We start from the raw sequence: 19564 nt of genomic DNA, 5'->3' as shown, positions 1-19564 counted from the left end.
AGACTGCTGAGCTGGAATTGATATGCAAACTAGATACAATCAATTTAGGATTGAATAAGGACTGGGAATGGCTGAGCCATTACAAACATTGAATCTATCTCCCCTTGTAAGTATTCTCACACTTCTTATCAAACTGTCTGTACTGGGCTAGCTTGATTATCACTTCAAAAGTTTTTTTTTTTTCCTCTTACTTAATTGACCTCTCAGTTGGTAAGACAACTCCCACCTGTTCATGCTCTCTGTATGTGTGTATATATATCTCCTCAATATATGTTCCATTCTATATGCATCCAAAGAAGTGGGCTGTAGCCCACGAAAGCTTATGCTCTAATAAATTTGTTGTCTGTAAGGTGCCACAAGTACTCCTGTTCTTTTTAAAGGTTACTTGTGCATTGACATTAGCTGGCTGGTCCCACCTCTTTGCTGATAGAGCTGGAAAGATCTCTCAGCGGAAGAAGGCAGAATTACAGCAGCTCTTCAGGGTGCTGCTGAATCCAGAAGAGGGGCCTGGTAAGATTTATCTGACTAGTATCATTGCTTCCAGGACTAAAACTGCAGAACTGACAAGCTTACAATCTTGGGCCCATAGGCTTGAATGCAATAAAGAGTAGGTTGCCATTTCACACCTGCCTTCACAGAGCCTGGGGTTTTTGTTTGTTCCCCTCATTTTCTATGGAAAATGGGTTGACTTTTAATCTTCATAGCGTTTAAAGCTAGAAGAGACCATTAGCTCTTCTAATCTCACCTCCTGTATAATGCAGACCTTTGAATTTCACCCAGTTATACTATAATTGAGCCCTAAATTAGGTAGATTGTCCTTGTAGCTAAGGTACTTTGTTCCTCTCTAGGTAACACCTAAATGCCCTTAATATGTCACTTCCATTTTAATTACTGGGGCACTGTGTGAAATGAGATGAAACTGTTTTTTTGAGGAGAGAAGTGAGGCAACTAGGCTAGTGACTGGGGTAGGGTTACCATACCTAATAAATAAAAAAAGAGGACCCTCCACGGGGTCATGGCTCCGCCCATTTCCCAACTCCAGCCCCGCCCCAACTCTGCCCTTTCCCGCCCCAACCCTGCCCTAACTCCGCCCCTCCTCCCTCCCACTCCCAGCCATGCGGAAAGGGCTGCCCGAGCGCTACCGGCTTCACGGTTTGCCGGGCAGCCCCCAGACCCTGCGCCCTCGGCCGGCGCTTCCCCAGCGCAGCTGGAGCCCGGGAGGGGAAGCGCCCAGCCGGGGGCGCAGGGTCTGGAGGCTGCCCAGCAAACCGTGAAGCCGGTAGCGCTTGGGCTTCAGGCAGCCCCCTTGCCTCCGGACCCTGCGCCCCCAGCCGGGCACTTCCCCTCCCGGGATCCGGCGGCGCAGGGTCCGGAGGTATGGGGGCTGCCCAAAGCCCGTAGCGCTCAGCTCTGAAGAGTCGGGGAGGAGCAGAGCCGCCGCGACTGGAGGCTCTGCTCCTCCCCTGACTCTTCGGCTCTGTTTAAGAGCCGAGCTGCCCCAGCGCTACCGGCTTCGGGCAGTCCCCATGCCTCCGGACCCTGCGCTGCCAGAGCCCGGGAGGGGAAGTGCCTGGCCGGCGGCTGGGGTCTGGAGGCAAGGGGGCTGCCTGAAGCCCATAGCGCTCGGGCAGCTCGGCTCTTAAACAGAGCCGAAGAGTCAGGGGAGGAGCAGAGCCGCCATTTTTCCGGACATGTTCGGCTTTTTGGCAATTCCCCTCGGACGGGGGTTTGAGTGCCGAAAAGCCGGACATGTCCGGGAAAAAGAGGACGTATGGTAACCCTAGACTGGGGGAAAGCAGAGGAGTCTGGGTATAAGGGACCTGGGACGGGTGGTAGGAAGGAGCTGGCAAACAAGTTTGGGGTGGGCTAGGAGGGATGAGGTATTTGATACTGCAGTGATGGGCACAGTGCAAAGTTCTAACTAAGATAGGTGCACAATGCCTACTGAATTGGGCCTAGAAAGCGTAAAATGACTGCCACCACATCAATACACCTGGTGCCCACGGAAGTGTGCCTAGCCAAATTAACATGGCTTCCTGCCATCACATGACAGAGGCCATTTTAGAGTTTGTTCAGAAGCGGGCTTCTCTTTGAAATGCACTTTCCCAAACTGCCTGTGCTGCTGGAACATTTGTGCATAGAAGGGGAAAGCACTGAATTAAGCTACCCTGGGTGGTTTGTCCACTAACTGACTGATCAGTTTCCTCTGGGGCCATCTCAAGATACAGCTTCTTACCTACCCAGATTGCTGTGCTATATTAGACAGGCTTGGAGATTTTAACTATATTTACTTGTGACCAGATATTTTTTTAAACTGCTTTCACTTGATATTGGGTTTTTTTATTATTATTATTATTATTATTATATGATTTTCATGACGTGTCTTTTTCTCTTTGTTGCTGTTTGTAAAAAGGTGGTTGTCTCCTTAAGGTCTAGAGGACTGGAGCCAGCCTTAGTTGCTAATTCAGCCATGATTTCCTCACATAATTGTGTGGATGTCTCCTTTTTATTCACATTTTGGCCACGAGATGGCTCTAACTATTGGTGATTTGAAACAGCTTTAGCCTAAGCAAGTAAGGTGGTGGTGTTTTTTTTAAAGTGAGTACTGTATATCTACAATCTCCATTTTATTTTCATGTAAGTTAGACTTGCTGTTTTGTTTCTGTGATCTTTTCAATTGCAAGCAGCAATTGGCAAGTTAGACATACACAGTTAGATCTTCAAAAAAAACAGGAGTACTTGTGGCACCTTAGAGACTAACAAATTTATTAGAGCATAAGCTTTCATGGACTACAGCCCACTTCTATGCTCTAATAAATTTGTTAGTCTCTAAGAGCCACAAGTACTCCTGTTCTTTTTGCGGATACAGACTAACACGGCTGCTACTCTGAAACCTGACAGTTAGATCTTGTGTCCTAGGCACTTTTTTGGCCTGGGTTGTGTATACACATATTTCAAGACCAAAAAGGACCACCATTAGATTGTCTAGTCTGACCTCCTGTATAAGCATGCCAAACTCTAGTATGGTCTGAATACAGTTTTTGTGCTGATACAACTGTCAGTTAGGGGTGTTTGTTTGGTTTTTTTTAAACCCATATTGTTACACAGGAACAAACTGTAGTGTGGGTACAGTTAAACTGCAGCCTTAGACCAGTATAACTTATTCCCTTTCCTGTATAAACCAATATAGTTTATTCCCATAAAGAGATAAGGTGGGTGTGGTAATATCTTTATTGGACCAACTTCTGTTGGTGAGATAGACAAGCTTTCAAGCTTACTGTCTCTCTCATATCCTGGGACCAACACAGCTACAACAACACTGCAAATATATTTCCATAAACACATTTATACCTGTATACACCATGCTGGGGGCAGTGGTAAAGACAAGTGGTTAGTGCACTGGACTAGGACCTGGGTTCTATTCTAGTTCTGCCCTGGCCTGCTGGGTGACCTTGGGCAAGTCACTTCCCTCCCAGTGCCTCAGTTTCCCCACCTGTAACACAGGGCTAATGATACTGACCTCTTTTGTAACCTCCACCAATTGCACACAGCTCAAGGAGCGGAAGGACAGGTGGATTTTTGTCTGTATGATAAATTGTCCTGCTTGGCATATTTCATAAAAGATCACAAAACCACAGTGATAGCACACCAACATGAAAGCTCCCCTCAGTATGGAGAAGCATGTGGCCCTCACCACATGGAAGCTCCTCCTAATTGCTATTGGTCAGTATCAAACCAATTTGATGTGGGTAGATTGACTCTAAGGGTTATTGTCACAAAGACTGAGATCTTAAAGCGTTCTACAAAGACTGTCCTTAATCCCCTTGTATAGAAAAGGAAACTGAAGCACAGAGAGATGAAGTAACTTGGACTGTGTGCTCTTTGGTGCAGGGACTATCTGTCTGTTTGTACAGTGCCTAACACAATGGGGTTTTGGTCCATGAGTTGGGGCTTCATGGCCAAGTCATTGGCAAAGCCAGGAGTCCTGACACCCTTTCTGTTGCCTTATCCACTGGGAACACAACTCTTTATGCCCCCTTTACAAATCAGAGTCCAGACCATTGGAATTAAATGCATCGTGAAGTTCCTGGAGAGAGTGACAAGGTGACAGAGCAAACCCCAGGCCTGTTACAGCTAATCCAAGGCGACAGTTGGCAAAGTCATTAATATTGGAGAGCCACTGCTGGCCTCAGCATGGTAAACATAGCAGGAGGGGTATGCTGTCTCTGTGCTGACACTACTCTTTTATAGATAGCCGGCCCTCTGTATGCCCCACTGCAAGCCACACTTGTAGGTGATGTGAGCAAGGAAATGTAAGCTAGTGTAACTTACTTCCTGTCCTTTAGCATGTCAGTAACACCAGGGTGGCAGCCTGCCTTACACCAGTATTGATGGCTACAACACTGCAAACACACCATTATTGATGTGCCTTTACACCCTTCCACATGCACCACCAGCTCTTAATATGGACAGCATCTGCACATAGTTCAGGAAAGCACCTTCCTGTCTCTTTAGCATGCAGCATGAATGATGCTTTGACAGTTATCTGGTGTATTAATAGCCATTGATCTTCAAGTTTTTCAACATGCGGAATAAATAGGCTGTAGTGGGAGGCTGGATACCAGAACCAGAGGGACTGTTGACCTGTTCCGATGGGCTAGTACGCGTGAAATAGAGAGTGGTTCTGGAATCAAAAGAGGCTCCTAGCATAGGTATTCAGCAGCTTCAGTACAAAATACCAAGGGAAGACGCTACAGAGAGAGAATGGCTAGAGCTGTGCAAATAATGGATATTTCCATTGTCTGGGAACTCTGAAAAATTGGAAAAAAATGTTTTGGGTTGAATCATAACCAAAATTGTTGGTGAATTGAGAAGTCAAAAAAAACTGTTTTGGGCTGAACTAAATGTACTTTTTGTTTCACCTGAAACAAAATGTTTCATTCACATTTTGAGCATTCTTTAACACTTTTAAATGACATTTTTAAGCAAGGTAATTTTGAATAAAAAAAGCCTGGTTAGAAAATGTCAAAATGAAATAGTTTGATTTTATTCTCAATTTGAGGGATTTTTAGCCAAAACAATTAGGCAAAATGACACTAATTTGTGAAATGTTTGCATCACCAAATCTGCACTTTTTTTTTTTTTAACACAAAAAAGTTTTGGTCGAAAAACTTCACCCAGCTCTGGCAATAAGTCTTTTTGTGCAGCTGCTGTTGTGGTATGACTGTGACAGTGTAGTATTTGGAGGATGGGGCACTTGGACTTGGGACTTGTGTTGGAAACTTTTGGGGGCGGGGACTGTTTTCATTTATCTGTGTTTGTACAGCACCTAGCATAATGGGGTCCTTGTCCCTGACTGGCATCCTAGGTCCTACTGGAATACAAATAATATTCCCAGCTCTGGAAGGAGGGTGTAGGCTAGTGGTTAGAGCAGTGGGACTGGGAGGCAGGACTAATGGTGTCTATTTCCAGTTCTGGAAGGGGAGTGAAGATTACCATGTTTGATGTAATAATTTGAACCATCATCCAAAGTCCCAAACTTTGCAGATTTCCTATTTCAAAATGCAGAGGGACTTGCTCTGTTAGGTGCCGTCAAAACCCTAATAAATAGCCAGTTTTCTGGGCATTATCTGCTGTGTTTGGGGTTTTATCCTGATCCTCGCAGATTGCATTTCCATCCAACAAATTTCCATTTCTATTTTTAACTTTTAGTCCATTGCCTATTTAATCATTAACAATACAGGGTATGTTTCCCTAAATCACAGTCTGTCTGCCTATGTTACTTAGTGCCAAGCAGCACAGGGGACAAAGATCAGTATATGAGCTTGTTGGGAATTTTCTGATAGAATGATTTTCTGTCAGAAAATACTATTTTGCTGAAATTTTCTGCGGAAACATGTTAATTTCAATTACATTTTAATTTTTTTAATTGGAAACAAAGTGTTTCAATAAGGTCTAAATGTTCCGTTTTGACATTTTGATATGGGTTCTGATGTGCAGCTGCAATACAAATAATAATTTCAGAACAGAGCATTGCAATGTTTTGTTTTGAAATGACTTTTTGTTTAAATATTTATTTCATAGTTTAAAAAAAGTAAACAGTTGAAAACAAAATGATTCGGACTGAAAATTATTTTGGAAACCGTGGCATTTCTCACAAAATGGGAAACTCCAGTTCCTGCACAGTTCTAATCATTATCCCCATTTTAGAGGGGAGGAAACTGAGGAACAGAGATGGGAGGAGATTTGTTACGGATCTCAGTGAGTTGATGGCAGAGCGGAGACTAGAAGCCAGGATAATGTGACTCCTGGCCCAGTGCCTGACTGAAATCATGCTGCCTCATCAGTATAAATTAACTGCTGACATTAGAACATACAATTATGATGCACTATTTAATGACACTTTTGCAGAAAGGAATGCTTCTGAACTCAATTTAGTCTCCCTGGTTACTCCTGCGGAATGCATGTAAACGGTGCTGTGATGAATCAGTTACGTGACAGAAATCTAGGCTCTGATTCCTCCAAGGAGACTATTCTCACAACTGCACCACATTTCACCGTGAGCATGTTTTCACATGATGTTCTCCTCCCACCCCTTACTAATTACATGTAAGGTTTGGAATTTAGGTTTCTGACCTGAAACATGTCATGTTTTGGTGTGGGTTGAGGATTAGGAATGGGCTGCAGTCTTTCACCACCTGTTCTAGTTGTAATCCAGACTTGTCTGGTGGTAGGGTTGCCAGGCATCGAAAAGGGACCCTGGCAGCTCCCGTCGGCACCACCGACTGGGTTGTTAAAAGTCTGGTCAGCAGCGCAGCAGTCGGGGCTAAGGCAGCTCCCTGCCTGCTCTAGCTCTGTGCAGCTCCCGGAAGCAGCTGCTAGGTCCTTGTGGCCCCTAGGCGCATGGGTGGCCAGGGAAGCGCCGCATGTTTCCCCCACCCCTAGTGCCGGCTCTGCAGCTCCCATTGGCTGGGAACCGTGACTAATGGGAGCTGTGGGGGTGGTGCCTGCGGGCACGAGGGCAGTGTGCGGCGCCTCCCTGGCCACCCATGCACCTAGAGGCCGCAAGAACCTGGTGTCCGCTTCCGGGAGCCATGATAAGCGCTGCTGGGACCCTGCACCCTGAACCCCCTCCCGCACCCCAACCCCAGCCCAGAGTCCCCTCCTGAACCCAACTACCTCCCAAAGCCCGCACCCAAAACCCTGCCCCAGCCCTAAGCACCCTCCTGCACCCTGACCCCTCATTTCTGGACCCACCCAGAGCCCACATCCCCAACCCAAAGCTCATGCCCCGCTGCACCTCAGCCCGGAGCCCACCGGTCAAGTAACTTGCATATGAATTGACAAACTAGATCAGATCCCTCATCCCAAGTCTATCTAGCACAATATCCTCTGACAGTGGCCAAAACCAGGAGTTTCAGAGGAAAGTGTAAAAATCTTGCAGTAGGCAGATGTAGGATAATCTGTTCCCACATAGGTCTTATCCTGTTTTCTACCGGTATGTCTTCACTGCAGAGTTTACCTGGATCTGGGAACCTGAGTGTACAAGCTTCCACACTGCTAAGCCACACTTGGGTCATACCTGTGTAGCCATGTCCATGCAGGCATGGATGGCACGTATCATAAGATGGGGAAGGCTATGCCTCCCCAAACAGTCCCGCGTGGCCCTGCCCATGCTCTGCCCCGAGACCCCCTCCTTCTTGCCGCTAGTTAGCCCCAGCCCAGGCCAGCTGCTCCTCTTCTGGGAAGCCGCTGGGGCTAGGGCAGCCAGGACTTGGTGGAGCTGGGGCTGCCTGGCACTGGGGCCATGCTGCCAGCACTCTGTGGCTGGGGCCATGCTGCCTGGTGCTTTGGGGCTGCAGGGTGGTTGCATGCCACCTGGCGCTCTGGGGCTGAAGGAGGTGCGGTGGGGCTCTGGACTGCGGCAGGGGAAGGGGGGCAGGAGGGGCGGGGACTCAGGCGGAAGAGGCAAGCTGGGCCAGGGTCTAGCCTGGTTCACCCACCACCCATGCATGCAGGTGCTTCACTAACCCTGACTAGGCGCAAAGATCTCGGGGGGACATATCCCCTGGTTCTTAGTGCTGTACTAATATAGAAATTGGTAGGTGACTTCAGTTGCAGAAGAAGGGAGTAGGTAGAAGGGCAGGAAAATATGATCCCTGGGGAATTATGGGAAGGTATTGGATGGAGGACCATTGGCATCTCAGATCTGAATCCCAGGTTACTTGCCGGTGTCCACATTACCAAATATTTGGGTTTGAGACCAAGTTAAAATGGAACCAGGGCTGTAACTTGTACTCCTAGTCAGCTAAGTGGGCCTGGGTTTGAAGCACAAATAAACCTGGGTAAAAAGGTTTTGCGTGTGGATGGGAGGAGGATTAGGGCTAAAACCTGGGTAAAAGTCTGGGTTACTTCTTCAGTGAAGACATAACCTTATAATAGTTAGAGATTGTCTTAAGCCCCAAAACACAAGGTTTAATATCCCTTCCAAAATTTGTTAATTGGATATTTTATATCCATATAAATAATAATAATCCCCATCTTTTCTACAATAAACCAGAGTGCTTTACAAAAGAGGTTAGTATCATTACCCCCATTTTACAGACTGAGAAACTGAGGCACAGCGGGGTGAAGGGACTTGCCTAAGGTCGGACAGCAAGAGAGTCCGGAATGGAATCCAGGTGTCCTGAGTCACAGTCCGCTGCTCCGTCAGCTAAACCACACCACTCCCCAATGTTCAATCCCTTTAGGAGACTTGTTAAATTGTTGTCCTTAATGATTTCCTGTGTTCCATAGGCCTTAATCATACTTGTAAACTGGTCAACTCTGTGCCGCAATTACTTCATGTGGTAATGAGTTCCACAGGTTTTTAATGTCACTTTGTAAACTGACCTGCTTTGTTCCTCAGTTTTCCTCTCTGTAAAATGGGGATAACCATACTGACCTCCCTTCATAAATCACTTTGAGATCTACTGATGAAAAGCTCTAGATAAGAGCTAGAGATTATCATCATCTCCAAAGACTGGAGAAGCTTGGGTTTGTTTGGTTTTCTTAATCAACCAAATCATCTGCCTGTTGCTTATGAGAGAGGATGTGGTAGCAGGTATACACTTATAGCTGTATCATTGCATCCTTGCTCTGGTAAAGCATGCCATTTGCCTGAGTAACAACAACAGCAAGACATGACCTGCATTAGCTCACCAATCCATCACCTTTCTTCCTGTCCCTCTGGATCCATCTTCCCACAGGCCGCCCTGGCATATGGCTTATGAACAGGACTCTGAGCCATTCTCTCTGCGGCATTGGTTGGAGAAGGAGCTGGCATGAGGCATCAGCAGCAGACTCTGCTTCGTGACCAGGATCCATTTTAAGCTCTCTGACTCATTCTGCACCCAGCCCCCAGTGCTGAAGCAGCTCTGCAATCAGAATCTTTACGTAAAACAATGAGCTGCTGCTGTTTCTTCCTTCATGTCCCCATCCCCTCCTCTTGCAGCTCAGCCTGTTTATAGCTCTGTTGACATCTGGCCCCGAGAATGAAACAGCAAGGCTAACAATGATCAACATAACTGTGCTATTATCATCCCTGCCCCTCAAGCTGGTTTGGAAAGGCGTCCTCTGCAAAAGCTGCAGTGCCAAAGATGTTATTTTTGGTGGGGTGGGAGACTCTAGTATCCAGCTGACTGCAAACCACTCCTGATTCAGATTCTTTTGCTTAGTAGCTAAGCCAGGGATAGGGCATGTGTCAAAACTAGCATCAACCTATCCCTGGTAGAGTGAAGTCCTATTAACTGGTTAGGGTTAGGGCAATAGCCTGGGATTCACAAGACCCAGGTTCAATTCCCTGTTCAGACATGGACTTCCTGTGTGACCTTGGTCAGGTCACTTAGGTTCTCCTTGCTTCGGTTTCCCCATGTGTCAAATGTGTGGCTCTTAGCACTACCCTACTTCACAGGGTGTGGTGAGGATGAATACGTTAAAGATTGTGAGGTGCTCAGATTCTATGGTAATGGGGCCATATATGTACTTAAAATAGTTTGTCTGAATCATCCCCCCTGATAGAAGAAAAAAGTAGGCTAATCAAGGTGGAGCCCATGCTCTGATTCCTGGGAGCCTGGTGTGCAGGCAAAGTGAAGGGAAGCCAGTGGTCAGGCAGCTGATATGGGATGTTCCAATATTTAGATTGTAAGCTCTTTGGGTCAGGGACTGTTATTTTGTTCTGTGTTTGTACAGTGTATGGCACAATGGGGGCCTGGCCCATGACTGGGCTCCTAGGTGCTATGGGCATCCAAATAATAAGTTAATGTGGGTCAGGAAAAGTGATGGGGCGGAAACAAATATATGGTAATGCTGGTGGGATGTCCTAATGTGGGCAGGGGGACAGCAGGGTGTTAACTTCTGTTGGCATGGACTGGGTGGAGTGCAGCCAGATGGATATGGGGTCAGGGACCACAGGCCTTGCACAGCCCATGGGAGAAACAATAATATTAAAAGGCCTTTACTGGAAACGCATAAAGATCTGCAAAGGCATCAGGCATGTCAGTTCTGCGCAGATCACTATGGCAGCCAATGCCATGGTGACACACCACTATTGGGGAGGAGAGAGAAACCCAGGCTTCAGCCTAGCAACAGTGAGCAGACCAATCCTGTTGCCAGCACGTTGTCATAACAGCCAGAAGGCTGGTCCAATGAAAAGGATGGAGTGGGATGAGATTAAGGAGAACAAAGGGACTGTAATAGTCACGTGGCTGGTGCGGTCCAGGCATGTTTAAGGGCTGTGGGAAATTCCAGCGAGTTCTGGTAATAAACGAGATCCGGCACATCTCTCCCTCCCTCTTCCACCTCCCTGCAGCTGGGAACCAAGGGCGCTATCCTGCTTTCTATTGAAACTATTGGGAGTTTGGCCATTAATTCCAGTGGTAGCAGGACTGGGTCCAAGACATGTGGCCCATCACCCTAAATTAGCTTATGTAACATTATGGAATTACTCTATTAAAAACAACTGCACAGCACAGATATCACTAGCCCCCTTCTCCTCTCCATATTACTGCAGCATTCAGGATGGCAGGACCTGAAATAATTTAACAAAATAATCTCATTTACTTTTCACTGTGTGGTTTGTTAAAATCTAATCTTCCTCCTATCAAATATCCGTAGTAATCAGTCAATATAGCATCTAGGTGCTAAAATAGGACAATAAAAGTAAATGTTTCATTTCTAGACATTCGTGTCACTTTTACTTTCCAGCATTAGCTCAGTGCTGCAGTGATCTGAGTTGCTCTGTTACTTGTCTTAAATCAACTTGTTTCCTGGTAACGTGATTTTTTTTTTAATTCCAATTAACTGGGATTAAAAAAATAAAACAATTTTTTTTATTCTTGGACTTAAATGATTATATTTTAGGCTGGACTTAACCTGACTGTCACTTTAGAGTTTTCAGTCCCTGTAGAGTGTTAGTTGGGTGGGGCAGGGGTTTTGTGCTTTAGTTTCCTCATTTCTCACAGGTGTCCTTGCCTCCTTCTGTGCGGTCGGCAGACCAAAAGGAGGTTGAGTGTTTTAGTTTCCTCATTTTTAAAATTGATGAGTGGGGACGGTATAATACCCACCACTGTACAAGGGAGTTCAGATGCTTAACTGTCTATAAAGTGCTTTTCAATCCTCAGATTAAGGAACAGTTCTGTCCCTTGCCCCATATCTATACATTGCTGGTTCCTAGAGCATTTTGGTCCCTGGAGCAGCTCATAATAAAGCCACCTTTACATCCTTCCTCCCCCTGGGTTCCTCTGCTGCAGCACAGAATCTCAACTAAAAGGTGTAAGATTGGGGGGAAATATTGTTATTCTACTGCCTCAATCCTGCAAGAAAAACATAAGCTTGTTCCAGATAAATTAATGTGATGTTACAAATTCAGCACTGTCAGGAGGAAAACTGGGTGGAAAGAGGGATGAGTACAAGTATCTTTCAAGACTAGAGAGAATGTTGCCAACAGTTTAAAGTGGGGACTGGAGAGTCAGAAGTTCAGGGTTTGATCTCCACCGTACCATGCATAAATCTCGACCTCTGTAAAATGTGACATGTTTCACGTGAGGTTTTGTTAATTTAGTTTTGGGAAAGATGGAGTTTTCCTACCCATGTGAAAGGTAGGAATTTATTTAATCTATCATTTCCTTTAGTAACCAGCACTTTAGTAGTAGCACCAATGTCTGGTTAGGATCCTGAAGCTAGTTTATTGGACCAGTTGAAGCAGTTTGAGATGGCTCTTGATTTCTGTGTTCTTGACTTTGCTTGAGGAGGGGTAGGAGAAAACAGGAAATGAAAATTTACCTCACACACAGAAATAGGACTCTGCATCTAGTGAGTCTTTAGGCAAGCGTTGGAGGTGGTTGTTAGCAAAGCTCAAATGTGGATAGACAAGACTAAACAAGCAGGAATGCAGAGGGAGAGGGGGGCCTCTCCCATGTTTATGGTTTTGTAATCATTCTTGAGATCTGAACTTCTTTCATTGGCTGTTCCCACAGCAGCCCTTGCAGGGAAAAGGTCAAAGGTTGATGAATGTTGGCAGGTAAATGACCCTGAGTGATGGATGATCCTGTGTCTATGCTGTAAACAAAGCTTGAGTTATGCCTGCTTTGCTGTGTGGGGGAGGAACTGTGTTTAGCTTCACAGCACTGTATGACTCACATGGTGGAATGCAGAGGAGAGGGCCTTATTTAGAGCAGGAGTTCTCAACCTTTTTCTTTCTGAGCCCCTCCCCCAACATGCTACAAAAACTCCACGGCCCACCTGTGCCGCAATAACTGGTTTTCTGCATATAAAAGCCAGGGTGGCATTAGGGGATAGCAAGCAGGGCAATTGCCACAGGGGCCCCCATGAAGCTACATTGCTCAGGCTTCAGCTTCAACTCCAACTCCAGGTGGCAGGCTTGGGGACCTGGGCTTCAGTCCCATGCAGTGGGACTTCGGCTTTCTGCCCTGGGCCCCAGTGAGTCTAATGCTGGCCCTGCTTGAGGCCCCCTAGGGGGGCCCCTGAACCCTGGTTGAGAACTACTGATTTAGAGCATTTAACCTTCAAAATGCTTTACAGTCCTGAACTAACACAGTATTATCTCCATTTTATAGATTGACCTGCCCAGAGGTATAGAGCTGCCATTTTCTTGCCCAGACTACACCTCTCTCTTGGGAAGAAGCTTCGTTTTGGGATTAAAGCAAATATCCTAGTCACAAGTCTGTTTGCTCCCAGCTCTGCCACTGACTCACTGTGTGACTTTAGGCAAATTCCTTGGCCACTCTGCACCTTAGTTTTCCCATCTGGAAAATGAGTCCGATGGGGTTGGGGATAATGACAGAATAGTGTGGAGCTTTAAGAGAATTCTGATTTATGGCAACCATCTATCTCAAAAGATAATGGTATAAGTGACAAACAAACAATTCAGATACTGATTAAATTGCTAGAGAACAGCAAAGTGTCATTTTCATTATAGCAATTAGTGATGAGTATTGAGTATTATCTAGACTTTAGCTGGAAGTTAAAGCCAGACAAATACCATTTAGAAATAAGGCACACATTTTTAACTGTGAAGGTGATTAACCACTGGGGAAAAAACTACCCACAGAAATGGTGGATTCTCTCTCTTGTTGTCTTCAAATGCATTTCTAGAAGATGTTTTAGTCAAACACATATGTGACATCCTCAGGGCCATGCAGGTAGTATATATATTGTGTGGATGTGTCCCACATAACGCACAGAGAACTGCATATGCAACCCATGATGGTAAATAGGTTGAGAACCACTGAGCTATATCTTCGATGTGAGAAAAGAGAAAAAGGCCAGTGGGAAGAGCTCTGATTTTTAATATGGTGGGGCAGCTTGTGATGGGATACATACAAGGTCTCTTGGCCTTTTGTTTGTATACAAACACATTTTTGTTCCAGGCTAACTGCCAGTAATGCCTTGGTTGCTGACATCCGGAAGTAGCATGAAGGTCAGATGTAGGTATGTCTGAACCGCCTCTAGAGATTATTATTAGAGAACTGACCCAAACAACAAAGTTGAGATGTGGGTTCAAATTTCCACCAAAGTTCAGACCTGTTTTGATCCATGGATTTTATTTGTGTCCATCTCTAGTTATTATTGGGGTTGGGAGACCAAACGTCTGAAGGAATATAAGCACTTACATAATGTAGTGCTAAGACTCTAATTTAGTTCAGTGGACTTTGGATCAAGTGCCATGTGCGTCAGTAGGGACAGGTGGTTTTAACGCAGTTGTTCCAATCCTACGAGACCCCATTTGAAAAACGAAAAATCAGATTCACCTTTTTTTAGAGGTTCCTTTAAATAGCAAGAGCTGCAGGCTGATTAGCTCACCCAACTGATCTCACTGCATTGCAGCACAAGGAGGGGGAAGGGAGATATGCTGCAATGTTACAGATACTGTCCTTAGCTTAGACGAGACTAGAGCTCCCTTCCTCCCAGGGGTAGCTCATCCCATCTTTGTCACTTCTTCATCCTCAATGAAGTTAATTTATTTGTTATAATGAGGTTGTTGTTTGATGATGATGTCTTTAAATGTTATTATATTAGACCAGAGGTGGGCAAACTATGGCCTGCGGGCCACATCCAGCCCGTGGGACCGTCCTGCCTGGCCCCCAATCTCCTGGCCCGGGGGCGCTACCCCCGGCCCCTCCCCCACTGTTCTCCCTTCCCCACAGCCTCAGTTCGCTCCACTGCAGGCGCAATGCTCTAGGCGGTGGGGCTGTGAGCTCCTGAGGCACCGCAGCTGCAGAGCCCGGCCTGATTCGGTGCTCTGAGCTGCGTGGTGGCAGCAGCGGTGGATAGAGGGCAGGAGGCGGGGATGCGGATAGGGGTCGGAGCGGTCAGGGGGGGAATACGGGGTTGAATGGGGGCAGGAGTCCCGGGGGGCAGTCAGGAAGGAGGGGGGGTAGGATGGGGAGGCAGGGGTTCTGGGGGCGGTCAGGGGACAGGGAGTGGGTGTGTGTGGATGGGGCAGGGGCAGGGCTGGCTCCAGCTGTTTTGCCGCCCCAAGAGGCTGAAGATCTGGACGTACCGCACCTTTCCATTGGCTGCCCCAAGCACCTGCTTCCTTCGCTGGTGCCTGGAGCCAGCCCTGGGCAGGGCACCCGGGGGGGCCGTCAGGGAACAGTGGGGGTTGGATGGGGCAGGAGTCTGGGGGTGGCACAACCCCCTCCCTAACCAGCCCTCCATACAATTTACGAAACCCGATGCGGCCCTCAGGCCAAAAAGTTTGCCAGCCCCTGTATTAGACAAAAAGAACAGGAGTACTTGTGGCACCTTAGAGACTAACAAATTTATTTGAGCATAAGCTTTCGTGGGCTACATCCCACTTCTTCGGATGCATTTGTTAGTCTCTAAGGTGCCACAAGTACTCCTGTTCTTTTGGCGGATACAGACTAACACGGCTGCTACTCTGAAACCTGTATTAGACAGTACCTTGTCCGGAAGTATGCTTTATAAATAAAATTATTATATTGTAGGAACTATCTATCCATCCAAGCCCAATACATATCTGTACAATCCTATTTGTACAGGACCAAAATTTCAAAAGAGTTCAAGTGCTCAGTTTCCACAATTGGGCTCAGATTTTCTCCAAATAATTCTGCCTCCCATTTAGGCACTGAAATAAGGGCCCAGCTTTTCAAAAACACTCAATATCCTTCTATTCCTGCTGTGACACTTGTGGATGGATTTATTCTAAAGAGCTCATCTCCCAGTGTGCTGATCCATTTGGGAAATCTGGCCGTGATTATGGATGCTGAGCCTGGCTCAAAATTTGGCCTACCTAGCCAATCACTGCGCTGCCTAGGTCCTGCAGCTCTTGCTCACCTGAGTAGTCCCAACTCAGGCTTCAATACAAATGAGTTGTATTGGAATTAAGGCAAACTCTTCATATCCGGTCTCCCCACCAGCTACTTAGTATTAATGGGAGTTGGAGGGAAACTCCACCATACAGGAAGTTCTGCAGAGATGCTGCACCAGCTCTTGTAGCTCCCACTTCAATCCCACCTCTGCTCCAACTTCCACCACCACACTTACTCCCACCTATTTTATTTTGTATAGGTTCTTATATGGCACTCATCACAGCCTCATGGTCTCAGACACCATCCGATGGTTCAGAGACATCTACTCCGAACACATCACCAGACATCAACAGTACCAGGAGGGGTGAGCCAGAGCGACTTTGTGCATAAATTATGAGAAAGGGACTGAGAGACTTTTTCCGTTGGACCATATGAACTGGAACCATAAACTCACTGAACGTTAAATCTCACCAAATGAGGGTCAATCCATCCTCATCATCGTATCCACTCATTATGCTCCACACTTGAACATAGCCATCATATGAACAACATATCCTCATATCTCAATGTCTGTACTTTGACCCGTTAATCTTTTACCCCCAATTGGGGATATTGCAGATTATGTATTCCTTGCACCATCCGATCTTAAACCGAACTTCGCACTCCTTGATAATCTGTACGTTATTCCTTGATAACCAGAAACTTCTACGCTTAAACTCTGTACCGTTCACTTTTTTTAAACATCATCTTAATAAATTTTTTAAATCTGAATCCCTTCCAGTAGTGCATTATGCAATGTGACTTCACATCTGTCATGTGGGGTTTGTTCTCTAATCCTCTCCCCAGGGAAAGAAGCATGTGAAGTGGAATGTCTTGGCAGGGTTTGTTTATTTAAATATATTGCTGTGTATTTATGTTAGAGAAATGCACTTGCACTTGGAGCAGAAGACAGTAAAGCTTGAGATGGTCCTTAATTCCTGGGGGAATTAATTCCACAGTCTTGGTCGGACCAGCCCCCCAAGAATATTCTGTCTCCAGAACAGAGGAGCTGCAGAAGAGGGAACGAGGGTTTTCTATAATACCTTTCATGCTCCAGTTGCTGCTGCAATGCAGTGAAAATGGCTGAGACAGCCCTAAAAGGAAAATGCTTGATAAAGTTGATTCTTTCCCCTGTCTCCCTCATTTAATAAACTTTTATATGCACTAGAGCTGGGGGGTGAAACTGAACATCTGAGGCATGAATGTTAGAGATGAGGCACCCAGAGGTATGGCCTGGAGTTTGCTCACAACTTTGCGTTCTGGTTTCATCTAGTGCTGCCAACGATTGACCTGCCCAGGTGGAGAGAGAGCTGAATGGGGGATGGGGAATCTGCAGACTGGGTTTCTGGTGCCTTCCTGATTGACAAAGAGTTATTGATTCAGCAGCAGAGCTCTCTGCCAGTTCTCTTCTTCCCCTCCCCCGCCACATCCTGTTTCCTGTCAAACTGCTGTTTGTCTTGCCAGGTCACTCAGTGTAATTGCATTTATAATCATGGCAGCTCCATTTTCCCTGCTACTAAATAATTCATGTGTTCAAAAGATGAGGTCTTTCTGATCATTCTAGTGGTCTGCTGAGAACAATGTCTTTTTTTTTTTTTTTTTTTTTTTAGGGGCTATAGAATATTTCCACCAGCTTTTCAACAGATTACGATTTTGACAGCATTATTAATTCTAATTAGGTTTTTTTGCTTCCTACAAAACAGGTTTCAGGAAGGGTTGTTATTCGTTATAGATGGTAAGGTCAGAAAAAGACATAGATTGTTGTGACAAAAAGAGTGGGCTGTGAGGTCATTGTGCTGTAAATAAGGGTCCTTTGTTTGCTAAGCAAAGTTTAATCTAGTCTAAGCAGCTTCTGTACCAATTTAACTATTGCAGTTAAGAGTGTGATTATGTAATTGAAAGAGTTACACTAATATAAAGGTGCCAAAGAGCCATCTTCATGGGAAATTTATTAGTTACATTTATCAGAGTAGCAGCTGTGTTAGTCTGTATCCGCAAAAAGAACAGGCATACTTGTGGCACCTTAGAGACTAACAAATTTATTAGAGCATAAGCTTTCGTGGGCTACTGCATCCGAAGAAGTGGGCAGTAGCCCACGAAAGCTTATGCTCTAATAAATTTGTTAGTCTCTAAGGCTTGGTCTACACTACCCCCCCCAATTCGAACTAAGGTACGCAACTTCAGCTACGTGAATAACGTAGCTGAAGTCGAAGTACCTTAGTTCGAACTTACCTTGGTCCACACTCGGCAGGCAGGCTCCCCCGTCGACTCCGCGGTACTCCTCTCGCCGAGCTGGAGTACCGCAGTCGACGGCGAGCACTTCCGGGTTCGACTTATCGCGTCCAGACTAGACGCGATAAGTCGAACCCAGAACTTCGATTTCCAGCCGTCGAACTACCTGGTAAGTGTAGCCAAGGCCTAAGGTGCCACAAGTACTCCTGTTCTAGTTACAGTTATACAGCCATAGTTCTGTTGGTATAACTCATTGTGGAAACCAGTATTTCCTGTGTGAAAGTGGCTTTTTTTCACTTTAGCTTAAATCTTTCCCCACGTGATGTAAGCAAAACCAAAAAAGGATTCTCTTATACCACAATGAGAGCATCCATATGGGAGCGATATAACTATATTGGTTTTAAATTCATGCCTTAGGTTATGCTGGAAAACCTTTCCCAAGCCTAAATTTTCCTCAACATGCTCGTAACACTTGTAGCTCTGTATTATAAGAAATATAATCTATTCTCATGCTTCAGAGCTTCAGCTGGTCACCTGCAGAGGCTAGGAAGGAGTTTTTTTCTCCTGATGCGCAATTGTAATCTGGGTTGTTTATTTTGTTTTCATCTCCCTTCTGAAGCATCAGCAATCAGATCAGCCACAGCTAGAGACAGGTTACTAGTAGAGATGGACCAGTGGTCTCAGGTGGTACAGAAAATCTTCTGTCTTGGATGCCTGGCTATGGGTCTTGCTCACATGTTAAGAGTCTAACTGATCTCTAAATTTGGAGTTGGTAAGGAATTTCCCCCAGGTCAGACTGTCAAGGTTCGGGGGGAGGGGGTGTTCCTCTGCAGCATGAGGTGTGGATTGTCTGCTGTGATCATCTGGGAATACCTCACCTAATCAATTCTATGCTATTGCAGGAGCACTGGGCATTCATGGTGCCTCGGTTTCTCCTGTTCTCTACCTGTGGCACACAACAGTTTAGTCTCTTAAGGACTAATTCTTTAGTTTAAGTAAAGTTACTTGGCTTGGTAGGCGTAAAAATGAATGGCCTGGGTTTAGGCAGGAGCTCAGACAAGATGATTTAATGGTCTCTTCTGGCCTTAAACTCTGTGAAACTAAATTTATGAGCTAACATATACCAATATAAACACCTTTTAAACTGGTGTAACTAGATGGGGTTTGAACCACTTAAGTATACTATACTGGTATACTTGGAACAACTTTTATGAGTAGATGATGTCTTATATATATTCCACATAAATGTGATGTCATCTAATTATTTTACTGGTGAAAAATACTTTCACCAGACATAAAGAATCTGAGAAATGAGGCTACACTATAGGAATGAATCCCACTTCATTTCAGCTTTCCCAGCATGGATAATTTGTGCGTGTCCCAAATTTAGGCTGTGGCAAGTTGAGACGTATGGCCCAAAAGTTACAGTCCAGACACACTTCCACATTAACTCAAAGTCC

This window comes from Malaclemys terrapin, chromosome 7 (assembly GCF_027887155.1).
Source record: "Malaclemys terrapin pileata isolate rMalTer1 chromosome 7, rMalTer1.hap1, whole genome shotgun sequence".
NCBI lineage: Eukaryota > Metazoa > Chordata > Testudines > Emydidae > Malaclemys > Malaclemys terrapin.
This window is presented reverse-complemented; position numbering follows the sequence as displayed.